General features: G+C 41.7%; 1 protein-coding gene across 5 annotated transcripts in view; it reads left to right on the plus strand.

Moving 5' to 3' along the window:
- LOC131104027 (metabotropic glutamate receptor 7-like) overlaps positions 1 to 19,069 on the plus strand; it is a 161,916-nt gene that overhangs the window by 24,212 nt on the left and 118,635 nt on the right. The window contains exon 1 of one of the 5 annotated variants that reach the window (XM_058050722.1): positions 8,800 to 9,644. The exons of the other annotated variants lie outside the window; for them this stretch is intronic. The gene's annotated coding sequence lies outside the window, so the exon portion shown is untranslated. Of the gene's footprint in view, positions 1 to 8,799; positions 9,645 to 19,069 lie in introns of those variants that run through there. 5 annotated transcript variants of the gene reach the window in all.

Raw genomic sequence — 19,069 nt, forward strand, 5'->3', positions numbered from 1 at the left:
GGTCACCGCTGTTCAAACCTCATCCTGTTTGTGGATGTTTGCATAGGGGATGTTTGAAAAGAAACGGGTAGGAGAAATCCCTTCCTTGCTGATTTCTGTCATCTTCATTTCACACTGGGTTTCTAGTCGTTCCAACCCCAGCTGTCGTCTTATCAGCCTTTCCCACCTATGATGTTTCCTCTTCTGCAATTGCTGCATCGGAAAAAATGTCACCGTTTTTTTAAAATATGGAAATTTCCTTATCTTATACTGAAATGAGTCGTGAGAATTGAAATACGGTCTCCACAATGTGGGGCCTTCAGGGCTGTTTGAAAGCCATTTATTTTCCACTCTGCGTCACTATCACCAGATTAGCTTCAGGTACACCGGTTTGTTTTTTATTTGCTCCTGTGCGGTGTGTTACTCTGAATTCTAACTATAAATAAATAGGGGAACCCCAACTGTTCCCCCCGGGTGAGCGTATGAAAACCATGGCTGGCCATGCTGAGCCAACTGTGCTCCTGCTGTCTTAGAACCCGATCCATCCAAATCAGCATATTGTTGAGCACCTAAAACTTGCTTTTTGGTTGCCTTCCAGGCTGTGTTGGCGCTCCAACATTTAGTCTTTATTCTCACAGTCTCGCTTCCGCACCCGAAAAGATGGAGCGCGTTTGTTCTCGGTGGCAAGGTGAATATTGTCAAGGGATCATTTAGTAAGAGCGGGATTGCACGGAAAGGACAAGAAAGGGGCCTGAGGTGGGAACCGCCCTCTGATGAGGATTAGTTTTACGTGGCATATGCAAATGACATTGATGAAGCCATAGACTGTTCTTTCCCTGCTTCATGGTGGCATTCCCTTCCTGCAGGTAATTTGTGAAAGTAGTGCAAAAGAGCCACAGGAGATGATACTAATAGAGTCAAGGATTAACTACTGAGCACCACAATCACGGTTAAAGGCTTGCAGTAAGAAGGGCGGTGGCAAATTGCATGGAGATGTCATTGAACAACTGCTGTTTGTTTTTGCTGATTGTCACACTGATTAGCATTCCTAAAATGCACTTGATGCTTCACGCAATCCGCGGCTACACAGCTTTATCGTCTTCCAACGGTGGGATTTTTCACGTCTTAATCCCCCAGCATATTGCGGGAGATTATCTTTCTAAAATTAACTGGGCCCTTGAGACTGCCGAGATAGCAGCTGCTTTTTTGCCACTTGGCGAGTTTTCAACAAACAAAGTGAATTATTGCATACGGGGTTTCATACTTTTGCGTTTTAACAGAGTGAGATTATAGGGCTATTATTCTGCTTCAGTTGTGGGAACGTTTGAATGGAGCTCGGTGGATTCAAGAGCTTTTATTTCTTGGAGAGCTTGTGCCGTCCGTGTATGTGCAGGTTTGCGCGAGTCTGTCACCGAGACGTAGATGAGAAGAATCCAACTCGTCAAAAATAGTTAGCATTATTTCAACATGCGGTAATATTCTCCAAATAGGAGAACTTTTTGGGAATTTCACCCATCATTTACAATCCTTATATGAAACATGAACACATATTTTCTTTCCCTTTTCTGTGCGTTCTAGTGAGATAAAACGAGTTAGCTTGAGCTAGCTAAAAACGAACATCATGGGAGTACCGCTTTTGGCACTTACAGCCTTAAAAAAAAAACTGAAATCCGCCAATAGTGTTGCATTTACATAACTTACTTGGATATTAACCAAGCTACAGCTATATTGTTATTGTAGCAGCTAACACGCTAACAGCTATATTCATCTGGCAGAGTAACACAACACCTCACAAGCCGCTCACGTCAGCGGAATAGTGGCTTTCGAGCTCTTAATTTCACGACAAAGACTCAACAAGATGCTGGTTTGCCCTCAGCATTTTTTACCTGAGGGCTGGAGCACGAGTCTTGTGCTGGAAGACACAGCCATCCCAATGAGAGTGGACAGAGGAGTGCCGTCGATGTTTGTATGCTGCTGTTGTTCACGGAAGTAGCTTAGTCTCCTGGGCTAAATCAATGCCCCTATATGGGAGAATGTTTTAAATCATCAAAATACGGCAAGATATTGTAAATATTAAACGTTATTACCAATGTACTTCAAAAAAGGTAGGGCCCAATGATATTGTTAGCTAGGTCATATTAACCCGTTTTCTGTCATTGCAATGCACAGAAAAGGAAAAAATAACGTGTTAATTAGGGATGTTCGATAATATCGGCTACCGATAATTATCGCCCCATATCAGCCTAAAAATCTGATATCGGTTGATATTGGTATCGTGATTTTCCCTTTATGAGAACCAATGTAGAGTACATTAGTATTGTACATTGTACATGAATTTGCACATTAATTTACATTAATTACTTTAATTGTACATTAATATTGCATTTGCGGAAATGGCAGCAAAATGCAGTTAACACTGTGTTGCTCAAAAGGCATTTTAATGCAGACCTACCAACATGTACAAATTTATAGTACTCAACATCCAATTTGACTCCTAAAAATGCTCTCCATTTTGTTGCATTTTCCTAGTTTAAGTTCCAAGTTCGGTCTGTACAGTACAGATGAATGAATAAATATGATCAGTTTATCTACTATTGCAAATCAGGATGGTGCGGGAAAAAAAAGTTTTTTGGGGGGGGGCATGATTAATAATTGAGAAACAGTGCTCAATAAAAATACATGTGATGTTTCACATTTTGTATCGGTTGATATCGGAATCGGAAATTGTGGGTTTGACAATATCAGCATATCGGTTATCGGTAAAAAGCCAATATCGGACATCTCAAGGGTTAATGTTTCACATAAATCAGTTTTTGGATGATGGGCACAATTGATCGATATTGTACATAGCATACCAGTATCCTAAGTTAAAAAGTTGAAAATGTACATTATTTATAATTCCTGTGATACTTCTATTGTCTTTCTGGAATGCATTTTGTTCAAGTGCCTTGTGTATTTGATTTCCAAGACTTCTAAGACTTCCCTGATTGTGATTGGTGATAATTAATGGCAATAGTGAGCCAGGCATCCCTCCATCTCTGCATTAGTAATGAGCTAAATGCAAATTAAATGCCTCCATTATTTTTTTCTCATTCAGATTCATGATCACTCACTAATTAGTGTTGTTTAAAGGCTGACAAATGTCTTGCACAGACTGCCTGTTTATCACAAAGTGATCACGGACATAAGTAATGCACCTACTGGCAATTTACAACTATTAATCCCGCTCATTTGCATGTGTTAGCTAAGAGACATTAGACAAACAAACAGGTCATTCATATCCCATGTTCATGTGTGGTCGTGGACTTTAGACGTTTACGACCACGTTGGATATTTGCCTCACACGTCACGTATCCCGAACTAAGCACAGGACTGTGGGACTCGACACATGTTCATGTTCTAGCGTCAGTAACTTTTAAATCAAAAAGAAACGATGTTCACATGCTCTTTAATAGTCAATATTTCATTGTTAATCGTTCAGTCATTGTTATGAATGCATAATGCATTTTGCCGGTGTCATATTCAGTAAGAAAATAGCAAATTCAATCCGGTTATTTGATGTGGTCGGATCACAAGCACATGCCAGATTGTATGACATGTTTACAGACAAAAATGTATTTATACATTTTTAGTCTAGCCCCCCCTGCCAATTATTTTAACTCAAAAAAATGGAAAAAAATGCCTGTTTTAATTCAAAAAAATACAGTATACAGGTACAAGAGCGGGTATGATGTGTATGCCTGTGGTGCTACGTTCAACGTGTAAGTTTTACGTAGGGTCACTTGGGGAATGGCTTGATATTAGACTTCATTTCTGCTGGAGTTATCATTCTGGACTTCATAAGAACTATGGTACAATGGGACTTTCATTGGAATGGTGGATACAGGTACGTGTCAACAACACCATCCCTGAACTAATTCCAATACGTTTTATGGTGTATTTGTGTTTATGGGGGTTATTGAATAATTCATTACAATTGATTATAGCATAAATTGTACTTGTTGCTGCTCACTGTAAACTGGAGTGTGTGCATTCATACTCGGCTCCACTCATCGAGAGCGACAGGGTTAGCAAATGGCAACGCATGGCAAGTCTATTTATAGAGCACCATTCACCAGAGAAAGTTGCTTTGCATCCACACACTGATACGTTCGATGCTGTGACAAAATACGTACATCTGCAGGACCATGTTCACCTGCCATCAGTGACACGTAGTAGATCTGAGTGTCAACTGCATAGTTGTGGTAGTACACATTGCAGCCACGTATTAGCTGGCCTAAGGAGAGCATGTACAGATTGAACAATAGCGGCCCCAAGATTGACCCCTGGGGAACCTCACAGGTCGTAGTCAGTTACCAATTGCAACAAAGTACTTCCAGTCCTCTAGATAGGACTTGGACTATTTTAGAGCAGTGCCAGAGATTCCCACATAGCTTTCTAACCTCTGTAATAAGATCACAAGCGATCAGGTCTAGCAGAACTAAAAGCAAGACTTGACCTGTGTTCAGATGTGGTCAGAACTGTCTTGGTGCTGTGGTGGGGTCTAAAGCCTGATTGGACGCCCAATACAGCTGGGATAGGCTCCAGCACCCCCTGTGACCCTCGTGAGGATAAGCGCTAGAAAATGAATGGTAATGGTATTGGATGACATTTTTAGCTAATTGCTTATTTTTAGCCTTATGCATTATTTTAGCTGTTTGAAGATGAACTATATCAGCAAGTTGAAGTATTAGTGATTTTACAAATAAGGAGTTAGTATGTTCTCTGTAGGCGGCATTATGAATTATCCTTACTGACCTTTTTTGCAGTACATTTATGAATAATGAATGAATAATGAACGTTTAAACTCAGCTTGAGTTGAACTGGATGCTGTGTTCTTGCAAGGATTAGCTTGCTTTCATCAGGTAGTGTAAATGTCTGCCTCTTAGTTATCGATGTGGTTTGACAGCGTTTTAGGCCAGAACCCTCCCTCCCTGGGCCTCCTCTTGTTGTGAGGTTTAGCAACTAAGAGGCCCTTACTGTCCTAGACTAGACAACAGCATTGACGCTGTTGGGAATAGCAGCTGCGGGCGCAGATGGTGGAGGCCGAGCTGGGGGAGCCTTGGTTGATGGAATTGGCTCAGGAGGGAGAAGGGGCCTGTGTCTTTTTTGAGGACAGAATCCTTGATCTTGCCATGTCAGGAGTGACGGGAACCATTTAAATCCCTGATTTCACCAAGCTTTCCAGACGGTCAGGAAATCACATGGGTGATGATGGAGACAGTAGTAGGAACAGTGGTATCCCCGGAGGGTGGAGATGCATCAGGTGCATCCCAGACCTGTGGTGATGGTGAGGGAGGAGCTGCCGCATCTCGAACTGAAGGTCTGGATTCTGAGGTTGCTGTGGCTGAATCGTGTTCCGGGTCCTTGGGTAGCGAGGAAGGAGTTCTTCTCTTCTCTGCGGCAGCACAGCATCTGGTCCAAGCCCATTGTAATGCCTCAGAGCGTGAAGGAGGTTATCCGTCCTTCATCTCACTCATGTTCAGGTGTGGGCCTTTTTCCTTTAAACAGATCCTCTTGTTGAAATTCTCAATGAAGTGCAATCCTCTGCACTCAGAGGCTTTGGACAGCCATGTGTTCAGCTGAAGCAGCCGGGTTCATTTGTTCAGTCTCTAGTCGATATTTGGGAGACGTCCACTGATCAAGGTTGGTATTTCCACTTTGTCAAGTTTCTCAAAAAGATCCATCCATCTATTTTCTATGCCGCTTATCCTCACTAGGGTCGTGTGCATGCTGGAGCCTATCCCAGCTGTCTTCAGGCGAGAGGCGGGGTACACCCTGGACTGGTGGCCAGCCAATCCCAGGGCACATATAGACAAACAACCATTCACACTCACATTCATACCTATGGACAATTTGGAGTCGCTAATTAACCTAGCATGTTTTTGGAATGTGGGAGGAAGACCCGATCGGGCAATCAAACCTGGGTCTCCTAGCTGTGTGGCCTGCATGCTAACCACTCCCAAATGATTAATCACCCAATGCTGTTGTTCCATTGTCAGAGACAATGGCACTTGGATAGCAAGTAGCTATTCTGTTTACGTTTATGTTAGGTATGGCGCCATGAGTATGGGTTCAATTCCAACCTCGGCCATCTCTGTGTGGAGTTTGCATGTTCTCCCCGTGCATGCGTGGGTTTTCTCCGGGTACTCCGGTTTCCTCCCACATTCCAAAAACATGCTAGGTTAATTAGCCACTCCAAATTGTCCATAGGTATGAATGTGAGTGTGAATGGTTGTTTGTCTATATGTGCCCTGTGATTGGCTGGCCACCAGTCCTGTCCAAAGACAGCTGGGATAGGCTCCAGCATTCATGAATGAATGAATGAATGAGTTCCACGTGTCCAAAAGGAGTAGGAAGAAGCAAAGCTTATTAAATCCTACCCCTTCATCTGGTACTTTTACAATCAATAACTGTTACATTTGTTCACTTCCTGCTTTCCTAATATAGTTTAAGTTTTTATTTTTATTTTATTTTTGTCACGTAGCGAAGTACTCGGTGATATGAGCATCCAATGCCATAATGTGTACCATAGTGCGTGTCAATATAGTGATATATATAGCACATCATGACTGGTTCAAGACTGTATTTTCCATATTTTGTATTTTCCATTGGTATGTTTGCTCAACGTGTTCTTTTCAAAAATGATTTCCGTCTGTTTGTATAGCCATCTTTTGATTCAGACCATTGGTGAAAGACGTCCCTCACCTGGATTTCCCTCCTTCCCTCAGTCTATGACAGAGACAGTCAGATATGACAGATCATATTACGGGGATGTTTAGTATTCTTATTCCAGCTCAGTGCAAGTTCCTATTTACACAGCAAGTTGATAATACACTGAAACACATCTGCTGTATGGCGATGACTGACACTGAGGGAAATGACTTTCTATTTTCTTGGCCGCAGTCTGTGATCTTGATGTACTCGTATCTACGCCGCGATGCTGAGATTGTGTTTGGTGTGTATTTGTGTTTGTAATATTTTTTTTTTTGCCGACATTTTCGAATCACATAGAAGTGAACATGGGGTCCAGTGCTTTCCTGGCGCCGGTGTCTCCGCAGTCACTTGCCATGTCTATCAAGCTTCTAATTATGTCCTCATGACTCAATATAGAGTTGTATTTCCAATCTGAAATGAATGTAATTTTCTATGACTGGCGCTAATATGGCTCCTGATGACCCTGAGTGGCTGTCAGCACGGTGTTATCTTTGATGCTTTCCTGCACTCTCCACGTGCTCCAACGTAAAAAGGCTCTGGCTCGTTTTATCTCTTCTTATTGTTTCCTGCTAGTCGCATTAGCTTGCCCACTGGGGGTTCTTTTGGCACATTAAAACAGATTTGGCTTAATAATTGATGTTGCGATTTATGGATTGGAGTGCCTGAGGTTCAATTGTAAGCCCCCACTTAAAAGGAATGCATACCTTTCATTCTTGCCTGTGCTGCAGCGTGCTGCTGTGCTTTATAACCGCAGTATGATGGATTGCTAGTTATTGTATAGGCGTCCAGTGAAGAAAAATGGTAGGTATATCATTTTGCATGCAAAATTCATTTTGATGTGATTATGTCTGAAGTGTTGGTTTTCCTCATTCACGGATCTCAAGACAATGCAGGAAAAATATCGATCCACGCTACTGGAGCAGAAAAATCTATTTGTGCGGCACTGAGCTGTCAGCTCCATTTTGATTAAGAAACATTGATTGAAATTAACATTCAATATCGACATCATTTTTGACATCATATGAAAAGATCTGCAGGGTGTTCATCAATACTGTTACTTAGGTGGTCGTAGAAGGTGTAATATCTGTGGGCATTCGGCATTGCTCTAATTAAAATTCTTCAACGAGGCTGTCAGAAATTCTATGACTCATAATCTCAGACTGTGATAGCTTCTGCTTCTGCTGCTATGTTTCAAGTCAACGTCAGGGCAGATTCTGCTTCAGGCTTTTCGAAGAGAAAGAATATTAAATGGTACACATTGTCCACATGGTCTGCATTAAAATCAAAGACATTCACAGTCTTATAATATTATGAATTACTCCCATAATATGTTGACCTTATTCCCATAATATTACCCTTTTCCCCAACCTGGTTGGCTAGAAATGAAAACTATACTAAAATTATATTGAATGGTAATTTTTCCTCAAATAAACAGAGAAGCAGAGCTTTGGGGAGGGCAGAGAAGAGCGCATCTCGCCTTCAGCACACACATGGCCATATAAGGAATTCCCCCATCTGTGACATCACAGACCTCCAGTTTTACCACGCCTTCTGAAACCGAGCGTTTTGAGCCATCCCAAACTTCTTTCAGGGATCACTTCCAAATACGCAAACCTCATTATCTGACACTTTGTCATCGTTTAACATGAAAATACAACATTCTAACTACAGAGCCTGACCAACTCCTGATGGCGCTACGTCGAGGAACTGGACTATTAGGTTATGTGAATTTACTTTGTATATGTTGTGTCATGTTAGGGTTAGGGTTAGGGTTAGTGCCCACTCAACATCCACTGCAGCCTGGTCATCCTGGAAGGGGGATTCCTTCCATCTGTGGTCCCTTCTCAAGGTTAAGTTTTAAAGGGGGCCTATTGCGCTAATTCTGCCACCATTTGTCTTTTTTATTTTTATTTAGTCCAGCCATTATTTAGCTTTATTTGATGTTTTTGTTATGCAAAATTGGAGCGGCCGGACCAGAGCAAGAGGGGATAGAAAAGAAGAAGAAGAAAAACTTGTGGGTGGTGGGGTCAGACAGTAGAGAGAGAGAGAGACAAAAACAGCAGTAACAACAATTCCCATGACAACAACAGTGACAAACAGGACTGCATCAGTTAAATGTCAAAGATGGCTACGGGTCACAATGGAGATGATATCACTGAAATGAAACAGTCCAACTCACCAGTCGCCATAGTAACAATAAAGACATGAACCGTGATAGTAAACAGAATTACAGCCATACAGTTGCAATAACTACAATGTCATTGCTTGGCATCATTATTACTGTAATAATAGCATACCAATATCATAAAGACATCAAGGATAAGACGGTGGATTATGCAGGGAAGTACCCATGTGCTGTGAGTGCGCATATGGAATCCTTTGACCCTTCAACCCTTTGTATTGAGTTGTGGTCTCCTTTAGAGCAGCGACACACAATAACCCGCACAGAAGACGTGTCTGTGCATGCCTAGAATCAGCCCTGATAAAGATTCAAACAGAGAAATATGGGCAATCACAGGTAAATCCTTAAGACACCAACTGACTGACATTTATTCAAATAGGTTGTTTTTTTCTCTTTGAATGAGTTTCATGAGATGAGATCAGCCGATGAGAATACATACTTCATATCGCATGCAGTGGCTGAAACATATGAACTCATTAGTTGGCATCATACTTTCATCTGCCGTTACGTGTGATGTCTTTGATCTGACTTCAGATGTGATTGGACAAAAATGTACAAGCTGCTTCAGACGATTCCATTAAATAGTGGCTGCTGTGATTGTTTATTGCATTGACATGTGTCTGACACTCCGGAAAACCTGCATGTGAGGTTTTTGGTGACGTGTGTTCACTGTGCGATCGTCAGCCGATGCGCAGGGTGCGCTTTGCCTGCACCAAGAATAGACCAGGTAGGAAGTGGCGATTTTTCAGAGCACATTTGGTCCGCTGTTTTGTTCCTAAATTTTCCACAAGCCAAGCTGAAAATATCGACGCCTCCTTTGGTGCGCCGTCACGGCCATCTTGGAGCAGCCCGGTTTTCTCTCAGTAAATCAAACTATTCTATATATTTATATGTATATTTATATTAAAACTATTCTTATCGATCAGTTAATCAATATTAAATAAAACACGCACATGGATAAGCTGTAGGACACGTTTCCTTTTGCTTTTACATAACATAAATAAAAGAGCCACAGCATTCCACAGTTTTCTAGTTCATACCGTACTTCCATAAAGTCCATCAATGTGAGGCCTATTTGGAAACTTGTGCTGACATTCTTTTGATGTCCCTTTGAGGATTTTTTTAATGACCAAGTCCACTTGTCTTGGCAACTTGCCGCTCACCCCCACCCACCCCCCCCAGTGATGACAATGCTTATTGTATAACAATCCTCTGTGTCTGTCAATGATAATGCAGTCACTGTATATAGATTATACATAATATTTGTTGCTAACTGCTGTTTCGTCTTATTTCATGTTATGTCCTAGACATTTCAAAATTGAATGCAATGATCTATTCATTGTGATGACCTTGAGAGGCTCTCAGGATGGTCTTATGTTGGACTTTTGTCCACCAGTATAAATAGAGTCTGGTCTGATACCTCTAAACTCCACTTCTTTTTGCTACTGTTTGCCACTTAGTGGTGAATTCCATCACTTTTGTGAAGGATGCATTGATCTGATGCATTGATCTTTAGGGTTGGGGCCTACATTCTAATGCAAATTAGGTGAATTACTTCAATTAGTTCATTGAATTAGTTACTTATTGTGTGGAAATATGGGGTACTAACTATAAAAGCAATCTTCACTCGCTAAATGTACTGCAAAAAAGGTCAGTAAGGATAATTCATAATGCCGCCTACGGAGAACATACTAACTCCTTATTTCTAAAATCACAAATACTTCAACTTGCTGATATAGTTCATCTTCAAACAGCTAAAATAATGCATAAGGCTAAAAATAAGCAATTAGCTAAAAATGTCATCCAATACTTCTCTACAAGAGAAGAGAAATATGATCTCAGGGAAGAAGTACATTTGAAATACTTCTATGCTAGGACTACGTTATACTAGCCATAGCATTTCAGTATGTGGAATCAAACTATGGAATGGATTGAGTAAGGAAATCAAACAATGCACAACGATGAGCCAATTCAAGAAACAATACAAGCAGTTGATGTTTGCTAAATCCAAGGATGAAGAGTCTTGAACCAGTCATGATGTGCTATATATATCACTATATTGACACGCACTATGGTACACATTATGGCATTGGATGCTCATATCACAGAGTACTTCGGTACGTCACAAATTTAAAAAAAAAATTAAATTAAAAAAAAAAAACTTATATATTATTATATATTAGGAAAGCAGGAAGTGAACAAATGTAACAGTTACTGATTGTAAAAGTGGAGTGTAAAACCAGATGGAGGGGTAGGATTTAATAAGCTTTGCTTCTTCCTACTCCTTTTGGACATGTGGAACTGGGAACTGATTATGGGATGCACTCAATTGGAATCTGATGCATGTTCAAATGAAATAAAACCATTACCATTACCATTACCATTACCATACATTTATTAAAAGCTGCATGCTTTGTTGGTATTGGTAATATAATAATGACAACTCCACAGACATAGGGGTAAAAATCCTTGCATTTTAAACTGACCCATTTTTCGTACCCAGCTCACCGTCATCAATCTTGCTGTACTGGTCCCTCCACACCTGTCCTTAGTGCCAGAGGAGTATCGCTTACTTCACCGGGTTTGCAAGGATCCTGCCATATCCCTCTCTCCTCAACGCCCTTACAATTGCGCTATAGAACGTCTACCGGGCACACCACTCCCTTCGTCTCACTCTCGGCCAGAGCAGAAGGCTCTCGAGAATTATATTTCCTCTTTTCTCGCCGCCGGTCACATTCACCCCTCTTCTTCTCCTTCGGTGGCCGGGTTTTTCTTTGTGACTAAGAAAGATGGTTCCTTGGGACCTTGTATTGATTTTGGTGCCCTTAACAAGATCACCGTCTGCAACAAGTACCAACTTCACAATGCTGTCATCTTCACCAAACTTCATATGAAGCACACCTCCTGACGAATAGATACCGTTTAATACTCCTATGGGTTACTTTGAATACTGCGTCATGACGTTTGGTCTTACCAACGCCTATGCCGTCTTCCACGTCCTCATCAATGACGTGTTGTGTGACATGATTGGCTGTTTTGTCTTTGTGTTCCTCGAGAACTCAATTCGGGCATAGTTTCAATTTGAGCGATTCCTGTTCCGATTCCAGTTCCTTATGATTCTTAATTCAGATTCTTTCCAGAATAGGGTCATAAAAGGTTTGCATGGTTTGAAGGGGTCTTATTCTGTTCATTTTTTGACCATTTTTTGTATTGATTTGTGCTACACACAATAACCTGCATAGGAAACTTTCTAGATCTTGCAGAATCTGCACCTATTCCAGCTGCATTTCCTTGGATTTGTGATTGGTCACACATCCAAAGTGCTTCCTGACTACGAAAGAGCCCCAGTTTCTAATATCGTGGGTATAGGAGTTTATAATAAATGAATAAAGTCTTTGGAGAGCTAATTGAAAAGTGTCTCTGAGCTACTGGGAGCTCATGATCTACTGGTTGGAGACCCTTGACTTACCGTGTATGAACTCAGAGTGGGAACATAGCACTGCTGGTGGGCGATGTGTGACAACCTCATCTGCCCGAGGGATAGCACTCATTGTCGGACACACTTTTTCATAGACGCAGTTGGTGCGGTGGAGCTCAGAAGCCTGACATGAGATGCACGGCGTGTCCGAAATGAATGCAAATGAATGCACCTTTCCCGGCGAGAGCGGACTGCTTATATAGGAGCGGGATAGCGCTCATTGTCGGACACGGTTTGTCAGAGGTGCCGTTGGTGCGGTGGAACTCAAAGAGAAGCCGGACGTGTGGCAGCCTCTCCTGACCCAGGGATAGCACTCATTGTCGGACGCAAAGTGGCGGTTTTAGCACTCCTTTTGAGCCATCCCAAACTTCTTTCAGGGCTCACTTCCAACTTCCAAACCTCATTACCGGAAATTTGGCGTCTTTTAACACAAGAATACAACATTCTAACTGCATTTATAGGTCAGAAAAGTTGGAAAATCACATTTGATCCCCTATAAATGAGGGCACTAATCAAAGTTCTTGGATGAAATGTCTGATATGACCTTGTCATGAAGGACTTATTCATTACAATGAATTTCTCACAAGGCCATTAATAACCAGTATAAAAGTATCAAACCATTGAAAATGAACATAAATATGTACAAGACACCTTTTCTGCCCATTACGTACCATTTAAGTACCATTTACGTTTGTGAAAAGCCATTTTTTGCATTTTTTGCACTTATTCATAGGGTTGTGGTGAAAAAGGATTCAAAAAATATTTCAGTATTTTAGCAGTTCCGTAAAAAGTGGATAATTGTTTGCCATATTGATAAAATTGTTGAAGATAATTCCTCATACGGGCGGCACGGTGGTCTAGGGGTTAGCGCGCAGACCTCACAGCTAGGAGACCAGGGTTCAATCCCACCCTCGGGCATCTCTGTGTGGAGTTTGCATGTTCTCCCCGTGCATGCGTGGGTTTTCTCCGGGTACTCCGGTTTCCTCCCACATTCCAAAAACATGCTAGGTTAATTAGCCACTCCAAATTGTCCATAGGTATGAATGTGAGTGTGAATGGTTGTTTGTCTATATGTGCCCTGGGATTGGCTGGCCACCAGTCCAGGGTGTACCCCGCCTCTCGCCTGTCGCGAAGACAGCTGGGATAGGCTCCAGCACTCCCGCGACCCTCGTGAGGAAAAGCGGTAGAAAATGAATGAATGAATAATTCCTCATACAAACCGAGAGGTTTGTTCCAGTTCCCTGAGAAAAAAAACGGATTGCTACCATTTCCAGTTCTATTTTATTTCCCTGTTTCTTTCATCCTCTGAGGATGTGGGGGCTCTGATTTAAACACCCTTCAGTCCTGATGTCTTTCTCCCATGGCCTTTGATTGTAAGATTTCATCTTCAGCTTTAAAACGAAAAGCGAGAAATTCCAAAAGGAGGAGAAAATGGCTCCATGACATGGGGGAGCTTAAGCGAGCTGAAAGGTGTGGGAAGGATATAAAACGGCCATTACCACCTCTGTGTTTGAAATATGAGAAAATGTCTGAAACCGTGCGACAAAATGTGATGTGCAGAAAATGAGTTGGGCTTTCTTTATCAATCCGCCAACGACCGTGAGACGTTTGATTCTACTGTGCATTGTGCTGGGCTGCGCGTTGACGCCACTCACTTTCACTCAGCACTGTCAGGCCCCCATTAACTGTTTTCGTACACAGTCATTGCTCCTTCCAAACTGTGTAAACACAGTCGCTTCCCTGTTACTCCTCGCCGCCATCCCTCAGCATGAGATGTCACTTGGGGATGGGCTCAATGACCTGACTGTGGCAACCATCATGTTCTCATTGTATATACAACAAGCCGTGACAAGTGAAGCCCATTGAGCCCATTAAGCAGCAGCACACATTTGCTCATCTTCTCTCAATTCAAGAGATCAGCTGGGATGGCCCCAAAAAAGATCCCACTGTGCCTGCGTTGGCGTTTCCCTGGGGAAAAGGCGACTTCAGTGACCCGTGGTTTCCACGGGGGTCCGGTGGGATCGCTGGGTCATTAGGTGTCCAGAGGGAGGCGCAAAGACAGGAGATGTAGAGGGGAACCATGAAGCATTGCAATCCCTGGACAGATAAACCTATGGGATTACTGTCACACTGCACAGTCCTCAGGCTCGGTCAAAATGGAGCACAATTTCCTCTTGGGTCTTTGATCATTTCATACGGCTTTGGGTCCGAGGAGGCGCTATCGTGTGGAAGCAGTGGCCATGTTTACATGGACCCAAATATTCCAATTGCATTGGGGTTATTTGCTCAAAGGGAAAGAATGTAACCTTTGTATACACCTCATTCCCAAAGAAAAGTACCAATCCCAATGAATATATAATGGGATTCCCAGGGGTGGAATATTCCTTTCCCCAATTCGATTGAGGTATCTTGTACCCGCGTTCTTCTTCCTGGTGTTTTTCTTCTTCTGTTGTTTATTGGCGGTTGGCAAGCAGCTTTGGTGTGCATTAGCGCCATCTGTGGAACAGAATCTAAACCCTTCTATACGCCATTCACAAGTCCACTTTTATTCCAAAAGAAAATACATATCTATATAAAACATGTGCCCAGCTTCATTATAAAACATTAGCAAGATTGAACTTTGTCTTTTCCTGTTCCCGGGTGCGTTCTTTCAGCCAATGCTGAGATATGACGTAACACGCAGCTCCACACGTTCTTCCATTTAAAAAAATGGAGGCGAGCAATCGGCACTGGACTGCTAAGGAAAGTTTGTTTTGGATTCAAACTAAATTTCAAGACTGGACAAAGGAAAAACTGGCAATACGGAGTTATTCCAACAAGTGAAAGAAAAACTCCAGGAAGTCGCTATCACGTGATGTTGGTGTTTACGTTTTACTGAGCATGCCCCATTGACTATTCTGGTTGATTATAGCGGCGCATGTAGACATGAGATTGGAATATTCCTTTCCATGGATACCATTGCTTTCAGAAAGGTCATTCAGAAAGATTCCATTGGGAAAGAGAAAAACTCCTCATGTAAACGTGGCTAGTGACTCAAAATGTATCTTATGTATTTGGTAATGGTAATGGTAATGGTTTTATTTCATTTGAACATGCATCAGATTCCAATTGAGTGCATCCCATAATCAGTTCCCAGTTCAACATGTCCAAAAGGAGTAGGAAGAAGCAAAGCTTATTAAATCCTACCCCTCCATCTGGTACTTTTACAATCAGTAACTGTTACATTTGTTCACTTCCTGCTTTCCATAATACAGTTTAAGTTTTTTTTTAATTTTTTTTTAAAATAATGCACCTCGTACCGAAGTACGAGGTGATATGACCATACACATTACTATGTTCCCCCCGATGGGTCTGAGAGATTCATTCCCATTCCCATTAATTCCTCATTCCAAATGTTTGCATTTATTGTGTCTGTGTGTGTACACCTTAATATAACTTTTTCAAAGTTTGACACGTAACTTCAATAAAAAGGTCCTCATCAAGATCTGCATATGTAAACCAGAAAGACCTCCACGAAGAACAGTACAAGGATTGTTGTTTGCATATCAACAGTTTAAAACACATCTTTTTATTCACATTCCTACAGCAAGTAAAACAGTGAAAGCATATTCATTAAGAGAAAATAAATGAAGGTTGTCTGGCAAGTCTCAGGGAGAGTTATGAAATAAGCACACACAAAAGGATACGGTACCACGACAAAGAAAAAAATAGTATAAAATAAAACAAGTATTTGTTCCGGATAATGTATTTTTGCCGAACATTGAACATTTCATCATTATCCGTATTCGTGTTTAAAGAAAATGCTCATTATGTATTCACTCTTCATGCTCTGTGATTGGCCAAGCGCAAGAGCGTGTATGGCTGACATGAGCCATACATAAAATATGACACCCCCCCCCCCCTCAATATGTTGCAGTATGCACTTTGCAATCTTAAACTTCTTTCATAACTAGACGGTGCCTTTTTATAAGACAGCGGGCACGATCGTGCATCAGTCACTGATCGTGCATCAGTCACTGACCGTGTTTTGTTTTTGCCTGCTTATTTCAGGCTTTTTTCAAGTCAATCCAAATCAATTTCAGACTTTAGCTTTAAGCCAGGGGTGGGCAAACTACAGCCCAGGGGCCCCATGTGGCCCACCAAGCGTTTGAATCCGGCCCACCAGTTATTTTCGGAGTATTTCAACTTTTAACATGATGTCGTTTCAGTAAAAAAAAAAACAGAAAAAAAAAATTAAATTTCGTAGTTTGATGGAGTCTGATGTTTAAAGTGCTCTTGAAAAAAGGGAAATGAGAACATATAGCTGATAGTATGACATGTTTACAAATAAAATTAGACTAATAATTCAAGGCGGACTGTTTTTGATAAGCATAAAATAGTGTGTGTGTGTTAAATATATATTCTGGCCCCCCACACAATTTTGTTACCTCAACGCGGCCCACGAGTCAAAAAGTTTGCCCACCCCAGCTTTAAGCCCATCGTAAAACCACACCCACTTCCGTCTCATGCCCCTCCCACCCCAAGTACCGGATACAGATCACGGTGTACTCGCTCATCCCTATATAATACTTCCTGCAAAAACATGACATAGTTTCAGTACGGCCTGGTGCAAAGCAGTATGGCTTATGCAAATACGGAGTCAAGCACTACGCACAATACCTTTGGCATCGGTAGCTTGATAAAAAAAAACATCGGAAAGACATTTTTCAAGATGGTGACAGTCACAGTAATTCCAAAACTTCACTCGCTGTCCGCTCGGCACATGCTGAAAAATAGCCGATGTTTTTGCACAGCCTGGTATCAGTAAATTGAGTAGTTTGGTGTGGCTTGGTCCACAGGACACCACTTTTGAAAAGGTTTATTTGTGTGGCTGCAATCTTTCTTCAGTTTTGTACCTCCAATTACAAACTCATTCTGCACAGTCTCTGTCTGAGTTGGCCAAAGTCGAGAGTATTACTGCCACACAAGAAGTAACGCTCATAGAAAAATGAAGTCAAAATAATAAGACCTTTTGATGCTTTTTCCACTTTTCTGACCTATAAATGTAGTCAGTGGCGGAGACAGACATTTTTCATCGGGATGTCCAATGTGAGACCAGTAGTCACTTAGGGGTGGCACATACTGGTAATCAGTTGATACCTGAAATGTCTACATTTCATTAATAATTATTTATTCATTCTATAATATTCATTCAATCATTTTCTACCGCTTATCCTCACGAGGGTCGCGGGGGTGCTGGAGCCTATCCCAGCTGTCTTCGGGCGAGAGGCGGGGCGGCCAGCCAATCCCAGGGCACATATAGACAAACAACCATTCACACTCACATTCATACCAATGGACAATTTGGAGTGGCTAATTAACCTAGCATGTTTTTGGAATGTGGGAGGAAACCGGAGTACCCGGAGAAAACCCACGCATGCACGGGGAGAACATGCAAACTTCACACAGAGATGGCCGAGGGTGGAATTGAACTCGGGTCTCCTAGCTGTGAGGCCTGCGTGCTAACCACTCGTTCACCGTGCAGCCTATTCTATAATATTCATTCATTCATTCATTTTCTACCGCTTTTTCCTCACGAGGGTCGCGGGGGGTGCTGGAGCCTATCCCAGTTGTCTTTGGGTACATTCTATAATATTATTTATTGTTATTATTTATGATTATAATATTTCTTATAATTACAACATTTGTATCACACATGGGCTGCATGATCACGATGAAATATTTTAATCGATTTTAATCACCCTTGGTGAGTGACATCCATTTTCACTCAAGTTTAAGTTACCAAATATTGTTTCTTGGCCTATAAGAGAGGTATATTCACGCCGCTGTGTTAACTGTGTTAACTAGGTTAACTGTGTTAATTGTGTTAACTATGTTGCTAGTTAAAGTAATATTTTCCATGTGCTTGTTAGACCATGTCCAATCATCTAGTCACACCCACACACACATGCAAACCCACAGAGTCATTGTTGTGAGTCATTCCCACAGGCTATAGATAACACCTCAGCCATGGCAATGTGTCGTGAAGACGCGGCAAAGAGCCAGTAAATGAACCAGCACAAGGTGAGAGGCATTCGTGATCACTGTCAAATTTGTGGCGGCACCTGGTAACCAACACAGCTGCATGTATTTATCATGTTAAGCCAGCGGAGCATGAGCTTGGCCATCAAAACGAAGCCACTAATGGGCCCTCTGCTAGAGTCCACAAGGTGTGACCCTTTTGTCCTAATCTGTCACATATAATACCGCTGATCATTACCAAGTGGGCTCACAATCAGAAAGATGTCACATTTGTGGGGGGAAAAAAACTGAGAGTGTTCTGCGGTTTTGCTGTGTCTTAAGGAAAAACTTTCCCATCATCCACAATCCTTATGGGAAACTTGAACACACGTCTTTCTCTTTCTGTGCATTCTAAAGATATAAAAACAGATACAAGGAGACTCCCAGATCGTAGTTCCGGGAATTCTAAAAATAGTAAAAAAAATGTATGGCAAAATACTGTAAGTGTTAAATGTCATGAATGTGCCTGGTTTTACATGGTTACTGTATGGATATAATGGTAATGGTAATGGTAATGGTAATGGTAATGGTAATGGTAATGGTAATGGTAATGGTAATGGTTTTATTTCATTTGAACATGCATCAGATTCCAATTGAATGCATCCCATAATCAG

The sequence above is a fragment of the Doryrhamphus excisus genome, chromosome 16 (genome assembly GCF_030265055.1).
Source record: "Doryrhamphus excisus isolate RoL2022-K1 chromosome 16, RoL_Dexc_1.0, whole genome shotgun sequence".
NCBI classification, from domain to species: Eukaryota; Metazoa; Chordata; class Actinopteri; order Syngnathiformes; family Syngnathidae; genus Doryrhamphus; species Doryrhamphus excisus.